Source organism: Balaenoptera borealis (genome assembly GCF_965194805.1).
Source record: "Balaenoptera borealis genome assembly, chromosome: 12".
Classification (NCBI taxonomy): Eukaryota; Metazoa; Chordata; class Mammalia; order Artiodactyla; family Balaenopteridae; genus Balaenoptera; species Balaenoptera borealis.
Genome location: NC_138869.1, coordinates 29,092,490 through 29,111,132, shown reverse-complemented (window position 1 = coordinate 29,111,132; position 18,643 = coordinate 29,092,490). Strand labels below are relative to the sequence as shown.

General features: G+C 38.9%; 1 protein-coding gene across 12 annotated transcripts in view; it reads left to right on the top strand.

Annotated features, from left to right (window-relative positions):
* Window positions 1-18,643, top strand: part of LOC309606953 (uncharacterized protein) — a 431,574-nt gene that overhangs the window by 196,658 nt on the left and 216,273 nt on the right. The window contains exon 5 of one of the 12 annotated variants that reach the window (XR_014232139.1): window positions 8,716-18,643. This exon is cut by the window's right edge and continues 18,876 nt beyond it. The exons of the other annotated variants lie outside the window; for them this stretch is intronic. The gene's annotated coding sequence lies outside the window, so the exon portion shown is untranslated. The remainder of the gene's footprint in view (window positions 1-8,715) is intronic. 12 annotated transcript variants of the gene reach the window in all.

The window sequence follows — 18,643 nt, the reverse complement described above, 5'->3', positions numbered from 1 at the left end:
AAGAGAGGAAAAGAAAGGCCATGATCCTGTTTATTTCTATTCTGAATATTCTTTGGTCCCAAATGCCTTTCCTTTGAGTTCAATCCCTGTTCCAAAGAAAAGTAAGCTAAAAGACCATTAGAATGTTGATGGAAGAAGAATTTAACTGGTTCTTACTCCAGTATCAAGTATGTATATGAATTCTCTTCAAAGGCAAGTGTAAACCCTGAGATTTAAGGGGTGACTTTATTCCCCAGCAGCAGAATAATCTGAACCCTGCCCCATCTGTCAGTCATTAGCGTGCCCACCAAGCCACTTGGGTCCTCATGCCAGCAGAGTCTTGGTGGGCCATTCTGCCTGTCTGCCAGAGGCACCTTCAGAGAGCAAAAGTGGGCTAGGCCTTCCGGCTAGAAGCCATTGAAAGATGTGCTTCCAAAGAGCTCACATAAACTCCACTTTTCAAGATCAAACCGTATTTATCAACACTGAAGTACTGATACCTAAGGAAATCTGGCCTTGGTGGTGGGGGGCAGGGAGGGTTCCGGCCAATAAATACCTGTTCATTTAGTTGTTGAAGTTCAGATATTCACTGGTCTGGTGAAAGGACTCTCTAATATTTGAGCTCCCAACGTCTGTTGCAGTTGCAAGAAGTGACGCAGGGGGATTCAGCAGGATTAAAGACTTCATGTTGGTGCACTGCAGTAGTTTGTGGACTACCTAAACATGTCGTTATTATTTGAGATCATTCTTTGGAAACTGCTTCATTCACGTGTGCGCGTATGTATATACAAATAATATATGCACATATTTCATAGTATAATTAGCATGTATATATGGATGTATTACCTAACTCCTAAAATAGCAGTCAATATCCTATTGCACACTTACTTATCTCACTCAGTTCTTATGACAACCCTATGAAATTGTTATTATATGACATTCTACAGGCCAGGAAGCAACATAAGACTTATGATGTCCAAAAAACTAGCCACTAGATATATGTAGCTATTTAAATTTAAATGATTTAAAATTAAACAAACAGTCCCTCATTCACGCTAGCCACTTTTCAAGTGTTTAGTAGAACGTTTCCATCATTGCAGAAAGTTCTATTGGAAAGCTCTGGAGACTCTAGGGCAGAGTTTCTCAACTTTGGCAATACCTGCATTGACATTTCGGGCCCGGTAATTCTTTGCTGTGGGGGACCGTCCCATACATGGTAGGATGCTTAACAGCCCTGACCCAGTAGTCACCAGGAGCACCCTCCCCCAGCTGTAGCAACCAAAAATATCTCCAGATAGTGTCATATGTCCCCTGGGAAGAGGGAATAAAATCCCTGGTTGAGAACCACTGCTCTAAACTCAGCCTATGGTTTACAGGGTGGCGGGGAACTTGGGTAAGTTGCTTTCAATTCTTGGGGCTTCATTTTCCTCACTGGTAAAAGATTAAAAAATAAAACACATTTTCATAGGGTTTTGTGAGGGTCTAATACTACAGATAAAGCATTTTAAATAATAAAAGCACATTAAATGGTTTTTAGGACTGTAATGCTACAACTCCCCCCTTAAATGAGGAATATTTAGATGAGCTGACGTGGCATCTGGAAGCCAGGAAGCCAAGATTTCTGCTAACTGTTCCAGTGCTCTATCCCTGAACTTGGGCTTCCACGTTTAGATAACTCAATGGACCAGAGACAAATGACAGATTTGCTTGATTTGTCAACAAATTTGCTTTGTTGTTTGCTTCGACCACAAAGCCAAGGGACTTGAAAACTCTTAAAAAACAAACAAAACTCTAAACACAGAAAATCATCTCTCGGCCTCATTGCCTGAATTTTGTCAAGATGGCCTTGAGAGTATGTGGAACAACAAGGCAATCAATTAATGAGGAAGGTTTTTAAATTTCTCGATAAAAGTTGAATCAAACATTTAGATCAATTACAGTGAAAATGATTACAACACATCAACTGTCAGTAAATTAGCTAAAGTTTCAACCTCAAACGTCTGAATAGGCACATTTAGAGAAGGGACACAATCAGTGTATCGGGTTCAGACAACCATGTTAGTAGGATAGAAAGATAATTAAATGAATATTTTTTAAGTCTTTGCCTATCCTTGCCTTGAAAAATAAAACAAATATAGGTGTTTTAATAGGCTTACATTACAGGGGAGACTATCATCAACTTATTTTTATCCTTGAGATTTTTCATGGTTGTAAGATTAAGCTGAATATAACTTTCTGAATATAAAATTGTCATTAGAGTGGACACTATGAACCAATATTTGACCATTTTTGACCTACGAGAAGGGAAATTCCATAAGATTTAAAAACAATGCCTTGAAGAGAGGAGCAGAAACAGAAGAGTTCATTTCTTCGATTTGTGTTTTGATAACTGATGCCTGATAGGTCATCTATGAGAAAGAGTTGAGGTTCACCATTCACATAATGACCTGGCCATTTGTCATGCATTTACAGACCCCAGGTTAAGAATTAAGCATTAGCTCCTTAACCTCATTTAAATATACAACAACAATATGAAGAGGGTATTATTTCTTTCTATTTTGAAGATGACAAAAAACTGAGGCCAAGAAGGTCTGGATTAACTTGAGAATAAGAGGTATAGCCAGATTTCAGACTCAGGTCTGCAAAATTCCAAAACTTGTGGTCCCCTGCCAACCTATAGCTGCAGGTCAAAGATGAAGAAGACGCTCACTCTCACATGGTGTAACTCACGTTCGTAATTAGCACTCCCCCACAATGTTAGACGCACTCACTGCCTCTGGATGACATGGGACATCGCATGTCATGTCCCATGTCATCCATGGGATACCGCATGTCATCTTTTATGGTCTGAGTACTTTTACCATCTTAATTCATTAAAGCAGCTTACAAACGAGACATCTTTCACACTTTTGTTACACAAACTATTTTATGAAAATGAGCCAATCTGCCAAACTCTCTGCAAAAAATATATATATTTTTTTCTGGTTCCTTGTTCATCAGAGGAATATTCTGGTGGGCTACTTTTTAAAATGAAGTAAGTTCTTAACTATCCATCAAACCAGTCCAATACCACCAGGCCCAAGATCAGACGGATATTAAAAACATCTCAAAGAAAGAACTCACTAATTTAGAGTTACTGAAGGGAGAGTCAATTCTGAATTAATAAAATATCTTAATTAAAGTATGAATTAAAAGAAAGAAAGTCTTATTACCTTTTGATATCTGATGGATGAATGAATCAATCAAACTGGAGTGTGGAAAATATAAAATTATATGAACTGGGCAAAAATAGAACCATGGGGAGGTCTCATTCGGCCTATTTTGATGAACAGATGAGGGCTATTTTGAATATAGTTTTCCATATTTATAGGTCAAGGTGCTGCTACAGTTTTGGGAAAGAAGTAGTTTTTGTGAGCTGGTAAACATTCCCCTTACCCTTACAATCTTTCTATACTGTATTATATACATAGCTATAGATATATACCCATATGTAATATATATATTCTGTACTATAAAGATATAGAGATATGAAAACAAATTTACTGACATCAATTTCCTTAAACTATTATTCCAACACAGAGAGGCACTGAAGAGTTGAAGACAATGATAATAAACCCATAAGACTGAAAGTTTGCAAGGCTCACTCCCTCTGAGGGTGGGATTAGGAGAGGGAAGGAATATTAATAAGTCTTCAAGAAGAATCTAGAGACTGCTTTCAATTATAGCAAAGAAGTAACGGCAGTAATATACATATACATACTGAGGCAAAACATATATATATATTTTATACTGTACTATATATAACATAACCTGTGCCATATATATATGAAATCTCACAAAGATAATGAGCTCCCCAGACTCCATCTAAATAAACATAAAGTTTGAATTCTTGGGAGTGGAATACGTAAAGTCTTTTTATATAGTCAAACTTTAAAAAACGTAACTGAAAAAGGACAACTGAGTATGGTTACTTTCTCTATTTGAGCCAGTCACATTTCGTTCCCTCAAATTTATGACTCTTTTCATACCAATATCATGAGAAACGAAATTCTAACTTGATTTTTAGTATTCATTTTGGGTTTGGTAAAGCTTTTAGACCTACCTCCAGTATCTGTCTAGAAGAGAAACCCATCTGACTGTTACAGAACAGGGAGACTAGCCAACAAATGATAATGAATAATCTTTTTTTTTTTTTTGAATAATCTTGAAGGAAGGAAAAAACGTAGAAAAACAAAGGATGTATTACACATCTATTGCTTGTAACAAATTATCCCAAATCTTAGGGGCTTAAAACAACAAACATGTATTATCTCACACTTTCTGTGGGTCAGTAATCTGGAAGCAGTTTAGCTGGGTGATTCTGGCCCAGGGTCTCTCATAAGGCTGCTATCAAGGCATTAGCCAGGGGACATTACCCCCAGGGGCCAGTACCCTAGGATAGGACTAAGATACTAAGATACCCGCGTGGGCAGGTAATACAGGGACTGAATATGAATCCAACAATTATAACAATATACTGTAATAAAAGTTATGTGAATGTGGTCTCTCTCTCTCTCTCTCTCTCTCAAAATACCTTACTGTACAAATTTAACGCCTTTCGTCTGTTAACTAAGCACTTATCACACACCGTGGCTATAACTTCTGCAGTTTGTGGTACAGCAGAAAAACTAGCACCAATTTCTTTCTCCTTCTTTACAATTTCACCGAGAAGATTCGTTCTTACCAGAGATCTTAGCAACTTCAACATACCATTTTTTCCTTTCCTTATTAAGTCGGGGACTTTTGTTATGGACCCTCCAGAGTTGGTTCCCGAGAAGGGTCCTTCTGTCCAGTGTCCTTGGAGCCAATAAAACGAGACCGAGTTCGGTTTAGAAGCAAAGGAAAGCTTTCTTCTCTGACGGAAAAATGGAGAAGCGCGAGCTCGTACTCCAGAGCACACCCTCTTCAGGGCAGGACACGGTATGGGCGTGGCTGCTTTATATTCTCCACAGGGAGAAGGGGGCGGGGTTCTCGTGGGGCACGTGCAGGCGTGCCGCTAAAGGATTCGAAGTGCTGTGCGCAGCCTCTCTGAGCATGGCCCGCTGCCTCGATCTGGGATTGAGGTGTCATGCGCAGTGCTTCCCTGCAGCGTGCCAGCTGGCTGAGGCATCAGGTGCAGCCCTTTTGCTCTAGGAACTCTGGTCTGAAGAGCTGCGTGCAAGGCCTCTGTTTATAGGCTGCACGTGGGCTGACATCTAGGATCCTAGATTTCAAGAGAGTTTCCACCATCCTCTGATAGGAATGACTTCTTGAGTCCAAACAGCTTGTGCAAAAGATACGGTTTATGCTGAACGTCTGCTTATTGTTAATCCCTTGCGATGTCTAATTTATAAATTAAATTTTCTTATAGCTGTGTTTGTATAGGAAAAAATATTGTATTTATAGGGCTTTGTTTCAGGCATCCACTGGGGGTCTTGGCACATATACCCCACAGATAAGAAGTGGGATTGCTGGATCCTATGTCAGTTCTATTTTTATTTTATTTATTTATTTTTTAATTTAATTTTTACTGGGGTATAATTGATTTACAATGTTGTGTTAGTTTCAGTTGTACAGCAAAGTGAATCTGTTATACAAGTACATATATCCACTCTTTTTTAGATTCTTTTCCCATATAGGCCATTACAGAGTATCGAGTAGCGTTCCCTGTGCTATACAGTAGGTCCTTATTATTTTATATATCGTAGTGTGTATGTGTCAATCCCAATCTTCCAATCTATCTCTCCCCCCCATTTAAAAAATTTTGAGGAACCCCTATACTGTTTTCTATTGTGGCTGCACCAATCTACATTCCCACTAATGGTGCAAAAAGTTCTCGTTTCTCCACAACCTTGTCAGCTCTTGTTATCGTCTGTCATTTTGATAATAGCCATTCTAACAGGTATCTCATTGTGGTTTTGATTTGCATTTCCCTGATGATTAGTGATGTTGAAAACCTTATAATGTACCTATTGGCCGTTTGTACATCTTCTTTGGGAAAACGTCAATTCAGTTCCTCTCTGCATTTTTAAAATGGATACTTTCTTTTTTCGTGGTTTTTTTTTTTTTTTGCTATGAGTTGCATGAGTTCTTTGTATATTTTGGATATTTACCCCTTATCAGATATATTTGATTTGCAAATACTTTCTCCTATTCCATAGGTTGCCTTTGCAATTTATTGGTGGCCCTTTGCAAAATCTTTAACTTCCTCATCATTACTTCCTTCCATAACACTCCAGTCAAAATGCTAAACCTGAATGAATCCTACTACCTATCTTCTCTTTAAGTTTACCTTAAAAGATCCACAACTCTGGGGGAAAAAAATATTCAAGCAGATCAGGTGATTGTATTTTTAATCTATGGTGCTTAAATTCAAGTGGGCAATCGTGACTCTCCAGTCATCCTTATAGGCTGACTTTCTCAATACTGAGACCATTATAGCACCATCATTACTTTCTCCTATTTCTTTAAAACATTTAGACTCCTCCTATACATCCATAATCAAAAAACTAAATCAGCCTCATAGAAGAGTCATCAGATAAGAAGTTTCACCACAAACCTAGAAACTATCCTTTCTTGTGCCCATGTTCTCCCTCTCCTTTCCTAATTCAATGAAGAAAGTACTCTTCCTTCTATCAACGTCCAACTCCAGAAAATCTATGCAGCACTCTACACATCACCTTCTCAAACCATGTGTTATCTGCTCCTCATCCTGCCTTGTCCATCACTCCTCTCAGTAAGTCGATATGTACCTGTCTCTACCCACTAACAGAGATGCTCCTCTTATTTGAAATTGCAATACTTCATTTGCTTTCTTCAGGGCATTTATCAATATTTGTAATAATTACATTTATTTGTTTGGAACTTCTGTAATGCTGGTAATGTTCTAGCTCTTGACTAGAGGTTACACAGTATGTATCTTACGGAGCTCTGTGCCTATGTTTGGGGTAGTTTTGCTTTTTTTTTTCTCATGTGTCTGTTAGACTTCAGAAAATTCTATTTTTAATTTGATATATAGGTTTCTATCATACTTAATTTCTAATTGCATTTGTTATGAAGAACTCATCTCTGTATTGCCCAATTGCCCAATATGAACATTTCATTACTAGTTAAGATTTGGAGTAAAAATTCATTAAATGTTCTGTTTTGTCTTTTTTTTTTTTGCAAAAAAAGAAAGAAAGAAAAATGAATCCAAGATGGAAGCGAGTCTTTTTATAACCTAGTTTTGGAAGTAACGTTCCATCACTTCTGCCAAATTCTGTGCGTTAGAAGTGAGTCAGCAGGTCTGGCCCACACTCAAGGAGAAGGGATTACTCAAAGGCATGGATACCGAGAGCCATCTCGGAGGCTGCCCACCACAGCGCGTTTCTTCTGTGCTGACACCTGCATTCGGTGAACTCTCCAGAGGTTGTCATTTCTGCAAAGCATGTCCTGGGGACACTAGAAGGAGAAATAAAACACGGAGGAAACATATCTAAACCATGTTTCATGGCTCTCCGTTTCTTCCGCTGTTGAATCTTTCCCCTAACCCACTTAAAGAAAAGGATTCTGTTCACAGATATTTTGACTGTGCACCCAGAGTTCAGAGCCCAGAGACGCAGCAGTATTGGTCATCTCCCTTGCATCACTTGAGAGGAGTCAGGGAGACCCTCTCTTCTTAAAAGAAGCTATTTGATCCTTGGGGTGTAAGAAGTACATTCTCAAGGGCGCAGTATCACCCCCAAGGGCAAAAACTGGTTCTTGAGGGGCAAAAAGTTGTTACTCTTTTTATATAGAAACACAGATGTACACAGAGTACATACACAGATACACGGTATACCTGTAGTATTCACATTTTATGGGGGAATGATTAGGGGGGAAAATGCCTTCAAAAGCTCCTTCAGGAGGGTGATAATGAGAAAAAGGTTGAGAAAAACTGGATGCAGGACAGGCCAGTGAAAACATTTCTAGGGCAAGGAAGGCTTCAGGGAGGCAGGGAGGGAGGGAGGGACTGGGACGCAGATCCAGCTGCGGGTGGAGAAGAGGAGGTGACATTTGGAATTTGCCAGAGCGTGAATGAATTTTCCCATGTACATATTGGGCTTTGGTTTTACTCCTCGATCTGATTTGACCTACTTTCTACCTTCCAGGGACTCCTCACAGTTTATGACCCACTGATCGTTCTTTTCTGGTTTTGGAGCATGGCTATGTACAAATTCATTTTAAACATGTTTTCTGACATTTCTGGGAGACTTGGGGTTGTTGGGGAAGGCAGTAGCCAGTGTTCAGTTTACCACCTAGAGATGCTGTTCATTACAGAGTGAGAAGAGATTGGCTCCATTTTCCCTCTCCTTCCTCCTTCCTCCCACTCAGTCTGCTGGGCAGAGGTAAAGTCTGTGAGTTGAAGTAAGGCAGAGAGAAGGACTAGAAAATGGGCAGGAGGGTGTGGAATCGAGTAAAAGTTAGTGCAGCGCCAGAAACCTGGCATGACCAGCCACCACATGAGGATCTGGTGCTGATGCTTCTGATGTACCTAGATTTCTGTTTTCTCATTTGTAAAATGAAGGGTTTGTATAAAGTAGTACTTAAGGGTGACTTCGCTTCAACATTATATGATCCCATGAGATACCATCTCCATTTTCACAATAATGTCGAAAGCACAGCTGTTCGAGTTGTGCATCTTTGGGTTAAGGTTGTGATTCTCCTGCTACAATTTTTTTTTTTTTTTTTTTTGGCCAGGTGGCAGGTGGGATCTTAATTCCCTGACCAGGGATTGTACCCAAGCCCCCTGCATTGGAAGCATGGAATCTTAACCACCGGACCACCAGGGAAGTCCTGGTCTCCTGCTGCAATTCAAATACTCTGGGAGACCAATCAAAGTTAAGCTGTTAACCTATAATTGTCACCTTCACGTGAACTACACATCACCACAATATAAGCAAAAAAGACTCCAATTGTGAGGAGTCTTAATGGATTCAATATAAGAGCCAGGGTTCAAATCTTGTGGGCCCTCCAGGACCTGAAGGACTCTGAGACATGTTTAGCCAAAATAACAATCTAACCTATTACACTGAACCACATGAAATTCCCATTTTTGTAGGTCAAAAATAGTTGAATGTTGACAAATTTGTGTAGTTCAACTTAAGTTTAACCAGCAGATCAGTCTCCTATAATGAGAAGCAAGATTTTTTATTAAGTAAACTTTTTATCTGTGTTATGACACTTTAAATAGTAGTCACTTATTTTTTTCCCATCTTTGTTTGTTTTTGCCATTTTTCCTATTTTTTTTGCCATCAGTTAAATTCGAGTGTAACTAACTTAACTGAATTTGAAAGTGAAAACAAAAGGATAGGTGTCTACTTATAATGAGTTGGCTTGAAAAGCAAAGTTATTTTTCTGGTTGTAAGGAGAGGTTGTTCCCTAATAGATGTGGCCAAACTGCTTGCATTTTTGTAAGACTCTGCTTCATCTGTGCCATGTGTTTCCTGTAGGGTTTGCAACAATTCCTAGCGGAACTGGCCCAAGAAAACAAGAGAAAAAGCACAGAGGCAGGAATAGAAAGATGGATGGTACCCGGCCTTGTTCCATGTTAGCCTGGTTTTTCTAAGTCTGCTCTGGGATTCTGAAAAAACAATCTAGATCTGATTTCTACACTAAAAAAATGAGTAAACTAGATAGGTAGGCTGAGGGTTGAAAGGAGAGAGAGATGGAGGAAGGAGAAAGAATTAGGAGAATTACAAGGAGATGGAAGAAACACTGGGAACGATGGAAGAATTTGCAGGATAAGAGGAGCTGGAAGAAGAAGAATTGAGGAGGAGCATTGAAGAGAATTGGAGAAGGAGGGCACTCCTGGTTTCCAATCCATCATCCCTAGATTGGTCACTTCAAGAAAAGAGAAAGCCGATTTAAAATAAAAATAAGTTTGGGGGGAAAAAAAAAAAAAGAAAAGAGAAGGGATGTGAAAGTGACTTGTTTTTTACTCATGAATTTCTTCCCTGACCTCCTTCCAAAAGAACTGAACGGGTCTAAGAGAGCAAGGGAGTGGGGATGTTCTAGAACTGCTTTGTGACAGAGCATGTACAGCTTTCAAAGAAACTTCTACTTCTGTTTTGCTCCCAGTGTCAGACTATGGCCTAGTAAAACTGAATTAGAAAAGAACAGTAATGCGGTACACCTGAAACGAACACAACAGTGTAAGTCAACTATACTCCAATAAAAATAAAAAAAAAAAAAAGAAAAGAAATGAATAGTTAAAAAAAAAAAAGTGGCAAGGGCTCTCTAGATTCCACCTCTCATCCCTCACAACCTCCAATCCCTTTTGGTTTTTATGTGTTTCTGTGAATTCTGACCTTTCTGGTAATAAACATGGACCTGCCATATTCTGTTAACAGCTAGAAATGTGGTTTAACGTGTGGATTAGGCTGTGCTGACAAACAGTGTGGTCTGTCAGATATTCCACAAAACACTGTCACCTGGAAAAAAGGATCCCTTGAGTAGCTACGTCTTGTCTCCTGATGTACACAGAACTGTCTCATTTCTGAGCAAAAGCACAGGAAAAAAGGAGGACTCACATACTGTTTTTTAGGCCATTTCCTTATTTAAATGTCACTGTGCTCAGCAATTCCCAGGACAACACAATCAACTATCCTGACGAAGCAAATAAACTAATAACAGAAATAAAGAAACAATCCCTCTCGGTATTCCTTCTCAAGGTCTTTCTCCCAGGACAACTTTCTTTTCTCCAGAAGCGAAGTCTAAGGCTGAAGATAAGGATGTTATTTGTACATACCCTGGTTCATTGGCAGTATGTATTTTCCGTCTGCCAAAAATGTGAAAAGGAAGCATGCTGAATTTAGATTCCCCAGAACTGAATTCAACTGGATGTCAAATTTCCAGTAGGGCTGGTAAAAGTTTCACTTTTGTTGGCACCTGCAGCTAGAGCAAAGAGACAGCTGTAAAAAACATCTTCTCGCCAAAACGTGATTTGGGAAAGGTCATTTTATTACATGATTTATTTATATTGTTTCGCCATGGTGCATGGTACAAAGTGTTCTGATGTGGACTCAGAGCTGAAAGGAGGAGAAATACTGAAAGAAACCCTTAAGCTCCCTCCATTCACCAGCGTCGCATGGGCCAAGGAGATGTTTGGTGTCAATTTTTTAGCTAAAACAGCCTTCAAGGCAATGCAGGTTTTCCGTTATCACTCAAATTGAAAATAAAGTTCTATCGTGATAAGATCAATCTTCTCCCCTATCCTCTGAGGAGGCGTCGGTAAGAAACAGGATTAGAAGTAGATCATGCTTTTACAATCACCAAGAACAATTAAGATATTCTTTCTCTTTCAGAAAAATGTTTAATCAACTTTCCAATGGTTTATCTTCTTTATACGTTGTGTTGTCATTAAAGGACTTAAATGTTCTCTCCCGGATTTCTTTTCCAGAAGAGGTATGTGTTAGTTACATTCTAAACAGACCTACAGTATTTAATATGGAAAGTTGAATATCTTTTTAAAAGAAAGCAGACGGGCAGTTTTGTTTATCTTCCCTTGACTCTGTCATTGTGTCCTAAACAGGTGGGTGGGATTTTTAATACTACGTTTATAATGGTGACAAGTAGGATTTACTGGATACATACTTCTGATGTGGAATCCAAGTTTCTGGGTTTTGGGGTTGCTGTTGTTGTTGTTTTTTGTTTAGACATCATTCCTGTTTGTTTATTGCCAGTTATGTCTCAGACACTGGGGTCAGGTGTTTGAAAATGAGAACCAAATTGAGTTTTTACTCTTGCCTTCAGAGTGCAGCTAGGGTTGTGACTTGGTCAAGCTTCTTGTTTCACTGGCTGAAAAGTACTTTAAAGAAAAGAAGCAAAAAGAGCCAAATAGATTGAGAGAGTGAAGAATCTGGTTTAGCTTGCAGTGGTTCCCCAGCACCCAACCAGCCCCAGGTATCTCCTTTTTATCTTTGTACAGATGTTTATATAGGTAGCAACTTTCAGTATCCTCTAGCCAATGGTAAGTTATTTGATAGTGCAGACCTTATCATCCTATCTTCAAAAGTGGCTCACGGGGGGAAGGCATGAGGTAAGGATGGTATTCTCTGATAATGCCTGTGGATATGTTTGAATGATTTGCCTCTTAGATGATGAAGTCTGATGTCTCTGTGGAATTCCATTTCAGAGAGATTTAAAAATTATACACCATGAATATTCAGCAAAGCTGCCTGGAAGTTCAGCTCCAAGTGACTTAATCATTTTCTCTTCATTTCTCCTTAAACAAACCATTGTTGAAACTAGGAAAGGACTTTTTTTTCAATAGAAGAAGAAAATGTAAAGTTAAATAACAATACTGTGTGGAACAATTCCTTGAAATTTTGAATGCCTCTCAAAAAAACACGTCACCCTAGTGAGGCCACTTTTAGAGGGCAAGGTTGTTTCTTTAATGGCGCCTCTCTGCTTGGTGGCACATTTCATTAGAGTTTCCAAAGAACACAAGACCAATATAGAATTGATCTTTATTTAGTCTATTTTGCTCTTTTTTGGCTCTGTGTCAGAATAGAGACTCCCAAATCATAAAAAGTCCCTTTCAAAAGTAGACTATCCCAATAGTTGGGATAAAAATAAAAAATGTAGGAGAGGCAAAAGTGTCTGGAAAAATTACCCAAACTTGATAGAAGGCAAAAAGATTACCGTGAGCCCCTTCAAAGTCATATTAATTTTGCTCCATAGCCCACCTAAACAGATAAAAACCAAACAATATAACAGTCTCAAAGACTAAAGAGAGAATTATTTAGATTACCAAATGTTTGCACACTTTGTGAAACAAGCAAGAAACTTGAAACTGGGACCAGTACTAGGCGCAGGGGTTGGCCATTTCATTAACCAAACCACCTTTAATTGAACTCTTTGTGGTAATTCAATCACTAGGCCACATTGGATCAAGTCCAAAGCCAGGAGGTCTTAAACCAATTTCTTCCCTATGGTGGACGGTGAGATTCCCCACCTATGATCTAAGCATGACATACCAATTAATTGGAATCCAACTCACTAGAGAAGTTACTAATGAACATATTAAAATAATAACACATTACATGTACTTAGCACTTCTTACAAGTCTCAGTACCCCAACCTTGGAAGAGAGATATTATTATCCTCATTTTGCCAATAAGAACACAAGTGCCTGGAAAGGTCAAACAACTGTTTAGTCGGTAACACTCAGAGCTGGGAATAGATGTTGAGACTTTGTGAGCTGTGAGCAAGTTTGTACAGGTAAACACGCCTAGGTTTGAGTCATGGTTTCAATACTTACTAGTTGAGTAACCCTGAATAAGTCACTGACTTTCTGAACTTTAGTTTCTTCCTCTATATTAAGGAGAAAAACTAGCAGTAACTCAATATTGAGAGCATTAAAAGAGACCCTTCACTTAAAGCACTTAGCACAATGCCTGGCTCATAGTAAACACTCAATAAACCTTAGCTGGATTGAAAAACAAGACAAGATGACAATGCAGATTGATTTCAAAAGATTCAGCCAATGTATTCAAGGCGATAGCTTCAAAGTACAGGAACATTCAACTCAGTGTCCGATACCCAAAAAGGTAAATGATGGTGAGAACTCAAGTGGAAAATGATGAGTTACAGGCATAGTATAGTGTATGATATTAAAAGAAATACATGATTCATCATGTTTACTGTAACTAATAAGGCAGGAAGGTGAGCATACACTTCAGAAAGCTTTTGAACACAGCAGTGAGACAATAAACCCATTTCTAGCTACCTTTCAGTTAGTTTACGAAATCAATGGATATTCTGGTTTACAGAAGTTATATATGTTTCTATAAGCCTTTTTAAGTACAAGGGGCTTAAAAAATTAAAAGGGTAAATTTCAAGACTATTTGAGAGCAGTCAGGATTCCCTTTTTACCTTTCCTTTTCTGGATCCTCTAGTGATTTACAGCAAAGTTTACTTGACCTTCCAGTAAAGTCTTCAGCTATTTGGGGAAATAAAAAAGATGGGAAGATTAAAGAAATCAGAGTGACAGAGGTTGCCAGGGCTGGCAAAATGATTCCAATCTCTGAATCCCCGTGCCGTGAATCCCCTAAGAGAGATTACGGGCAAATCCAGGGCAGCACACCAAGGCAAGCTACAGTACAGAGCAACCCAGACATTCCTGCTTATTAGATCCTGATGCTGAGGAGGCACCAAAAGGGGAGCACTGAAGAAGGCATTAATTCCATCTATGGATTGTTAAAGCCTTTAGGAGTAGCAGTGAGGGGCTGTTAAGTGAGGTGAAAATGCTTTGAGACAACCAGAAACACATAGCAGTTAACTTTTTCTAAGTTGAATCAACTTCTCTCTCCCCTGCTAAGTAAGGTATACCAGGGACCAGCAGAGGCTTCTCTCTCTCTCTCTTTTTAGAATCTCTATCATTTTACAAACAGCCCTTCCAAAATAAATCAACAGAAACCACTCTTGCATCACCTTATCATAAAGATAATATTCTTCCTTTTTTTAAGGTTACATGAGCCCATTTCCTTTATGAAAGATGGCTCTGGGAATTTCACTGATCATCAATTAAACACTAGCAATCTATTTACCCTGAAATCCCCTTACCAGAAGCCTTTCTCAACCATGTAGAATATTAAAATTCAACGTTTAAGAACAGTTCATTTTGGGCTGTATGCGATGGAGAAAGGGGATGAGAACCATTTTCAAGGGCTTTTCTCGTGACATTTACTCCTCAGCTTGGCGGGAGAACACGTCAGCTCTCTTAGACCGCAGCTGCGTGCACGTCCCTCCTGACTGCCGTGCCAGGGGACTGCGTCTTCAGTCCTCAGAGGGGCCATCAGTCTCATCTGAGAACTGGACGGGGGCCATCAGCGGGCAACAAACAGCGGTCCCTTCCCGCTCCTCACAGCAAAGAAAGAAAAATAAAGGTTGATGGAGGGAAGTGTAGGAGGGACAAAGGTATTGAGAAAAATGCCCCCAAACTTAGAAATAAGGCAAAAAAATTACCGTGAGCCCTTTCAAAGTCATACTAACAGTTCTAATGAGCCCACCTAAGGGTCATTTGAAGCTCCAGGGCTGCATTGTTCAATATGGTAGCGGCTAGCCACATATGACTATTTCAAGTCAAATTTGAATTAAAATTAAATTCAGAAGTCAGTTCTTTGGTCACTCTAACCACATTTCATATGTTCAATGGCAACATGAGGCTAGTGGGTACTGTAATAGCCCAGATAAAGAACATTTCCATCATGGCATAAAGTTCTGTTGGACAGCTGTTCTAAAGGAAAGTAACATTGCCTTAAAATTTACTGTTAATTAGAGTTCAGACTCTGTAAAATTAGATGTCAGTTGATAGAAGACTGATAAATTTCAAATAGTTTTTGTTTCCTAGAGATGCAAATAATTTTCGTCCAGAATAACGGATGACTCTACAAGTTATGATTTTATTGCTCTGAAGGAAATTAATCAGCTTTATTTCTAAATTTTCAATCTTGTTCCAGCATTTTTTTAATTGACTAAATATACATCCATTTTTATATCCTCCCTTGGATCACCTTTGCCATCCTGCTGTGTCCCTTGTTACTGAGTTAGAGAAATCCTTGACATTTACCCACTATATATTTGAAAGTATTATATTTCTAACTTTTAAGGAATTGTACTCTGACAAAGGGATTGAACAGATGCACTCAGTAAGAATTTGATTTAAATACGGTCTAAGTTAAATATTGGGCAGACTGTTCTCTTGGCAAAATTTATGTAAATGTGTCGCAGCTTTTCCAACAATGCAGCACGACAGCATAGAGATTAAGAGTATAGGCTGAGAAGATCTTGGTCAGGGTCTGCAGAAGCTACCACTAGGATAATATACAAGAAGGAAGTAGAAACAAAATAGAAAAGAAAAAAGTTGAGGAAAATGGAAACTTTTCCCTTTTTACTTTGTATAATACTGTATGGTTTGATTTTTTTTTCTTTTTGGATTAATGAGCACATAGAACTACATAATTTAAAATAAAACTAAAACAGAAGTTGCATATACAGGGAGGCAAGTTAGTATTTAGTATTAAGTCAGCATTCTATCACGTACTAGCTGTGTGACCTCGGGCAAATTATTCAATTTCCCTGAGCCTCAGTTTCCTCATCTGTAAAATGAAACTCATAACAAGTATATCATAGGGCTGGCGTAATGATTAAATTAGATAATGTCCTTACATAGTAAGGACTCGATAAATGTTAGCTGTTACTGTTATCGTGCCTGGGATACCTAGGAGCATTTCATACAGTTACTAGAAGAAAATGCAACATTAATGCCTCCCAAGTGATTTTGAAAATTCATGTGAATTCTACCCTCTTATCTGTGATTTATTTCATTTTAATTTGAACATAATTTCCTCTCACATTCTTCCGGTCGAGATGTTTCACATGTATCTCGACTTTTCCTTCTTCTTGGTAAGCTCAGTGTACAATCAGGATTGCAAATACCTCAGAGGAAAGTCTGGCATCTGTGACAGATAACAGGCTATGGGTTCAATTTTCCCAAACACTACTAGGAAAAGCTGTTAAACCTAATTTTAGTTGACTTTGAGAAATCAAGAGTGTCAGACAAAATACACACACGCTCGCACAAACATACAAATACCACTAACACCGACACCAATACCACCCAAACAGTGTCCAAACACGACCCAACAACTTACCAGAACTTTCAGTTTGGACAATTATTTTTGGTAAAAGAAAGGAGAAAAGAACAAAGACTCCATGCATGACACAGTCACACCAAGCCCCTCCATCTCCTGCCCCGCCCTAACTTCTTTCACTTCCTCTTTCCTCTATCAGAATACATACATTTGAAGCAATTTACCCATTAGAAGAGAGGGGACCCCAGAGAGGGGAAACTCATAAGCAAACTCAGCCACAAAGAGCCAATCTTAAGAGGGTCAAAACCCAAAGTAGCCCGGAGTCTCCCTGGGAGCATGGAAATCCCTCCCCCCCATCCCTGGGGAAGCACATAACCAAGGTTCTACTGTCCTGCCCATGGCAGATGGTGGTGTGGGACGTCATCATGTGCACCTGTGGATTCCTCAGAGAGAAGAATAGACAGCTATTAAGTCTTTTGATCCCATGACAGTTAATGGAAAGATATTTGTAGTAGGTATTAAGCAAAGAGTTTTTGTGAAAATAGTCTCCTTACCCACGTTTATCCAGTGCCCTTCAAGGATCATTTAATATTATTTTTATTAATATGCAGTATTAATAAAAGTAATATTTAATATTATTACTTCAAGGGTCACTTTCTTTAGACTTAAATAGGCTTTGGCCATAAGTTCCCTATAAACGGTTTCTGCCCCCTATGGCCTATTGTATCGAGAAACCTGTCCAGTCTCTACTTCCTGGAATTCTTCATGTATGGCGCTTAGCATAGTACATGGGAACATGGAAAGCATTTAGTAAGTGTTGGATCTCATTGTTATTACGCCTGATCCAACTCTGGGTGATTATAAGGAGGTTAATTCCTAGTATTTCTTAGGCTTATTGAGTGAAAGCCAGTTGTCAGGATCCTGGCAATAAATAGGATACACCATTACCCCCAAATTTGGCCATAATGATTAGGTGTTAAAGGAGGAAGGTGTGGGTTTGATGAAACAAGAAGTGGTAAAGCACCCAGAGACTAGCAAACCTAAGCAGTCATGACCATTCCTACGGACTGAATGTTGTACCCCTCCAAATTCCTATGCTGAAATCCTAACCCCCAGTGGTACTGGGTCATGTGGGTGGAACACTCATGAATGAGATTAGTGCCTTTCTAGGAATAGAAGGGGTTCCTTAAAAAACTAAAAATAGAGCTACCATATGACCCAGCAACCCCACTCCTGGGCATATATCTGGAGAAAACCATAATTCAAAAAGATACATGCACCCCAATGTTCATTGAAGCACTATTTACAATAGCCAAGACATGGAAGCATCCTAAATGTTCATCAATGGATGAATGGATAAAGAAGATGTGGTACATACATACAATGGAATATGACTCAGCCATAAAAAAGAATGAAATACTGCTATTTGCGGCAACATGGATGGACCTAGAGATTGTCATGCTGAGTGAAGTAAGTCAGACACAGAAAGACAAATATCATATGATATCGCTTATATCTGGACTCTTAAAAAAAATGGTACAAGTGAACCTATTTTAAAAACAGGAATAGAGTCACAGATTTAGAAAACAAACTTATGGTTACCAAGGGGGAAAGGGGAGGGGGATAAACTGGGAGATTGGGATTGACATATACACACTATTATATATAAAATAGATAACGGACCTACTGTATAGCACAGGGAACTCTACCCAATACTCTGTAATGACCTATATGGGAAGAGAATCTAAAAAAGAGTGGATACATGTATATGTATAACTGATTCACTGTGCTGTACAGCATAAACTAACACAACATTATAAATCAACTATACTCCAATAAAAATTAATTTAAAAAAAAGAAGAGAAAGGGGAGCTTGCTTCTCTCTCTGCTCTTGGCCATGTGAAGATACAATGAGAAGACAGTCATCTGCAAATGAGGAAGTGCTCCCTCACCAGACACCAGTGTTGCCGGTGCCTTGATCTTGAACTTCCCAGCCTCCAGAAAATAAATGTCTATTGTTTAGGCCAGCC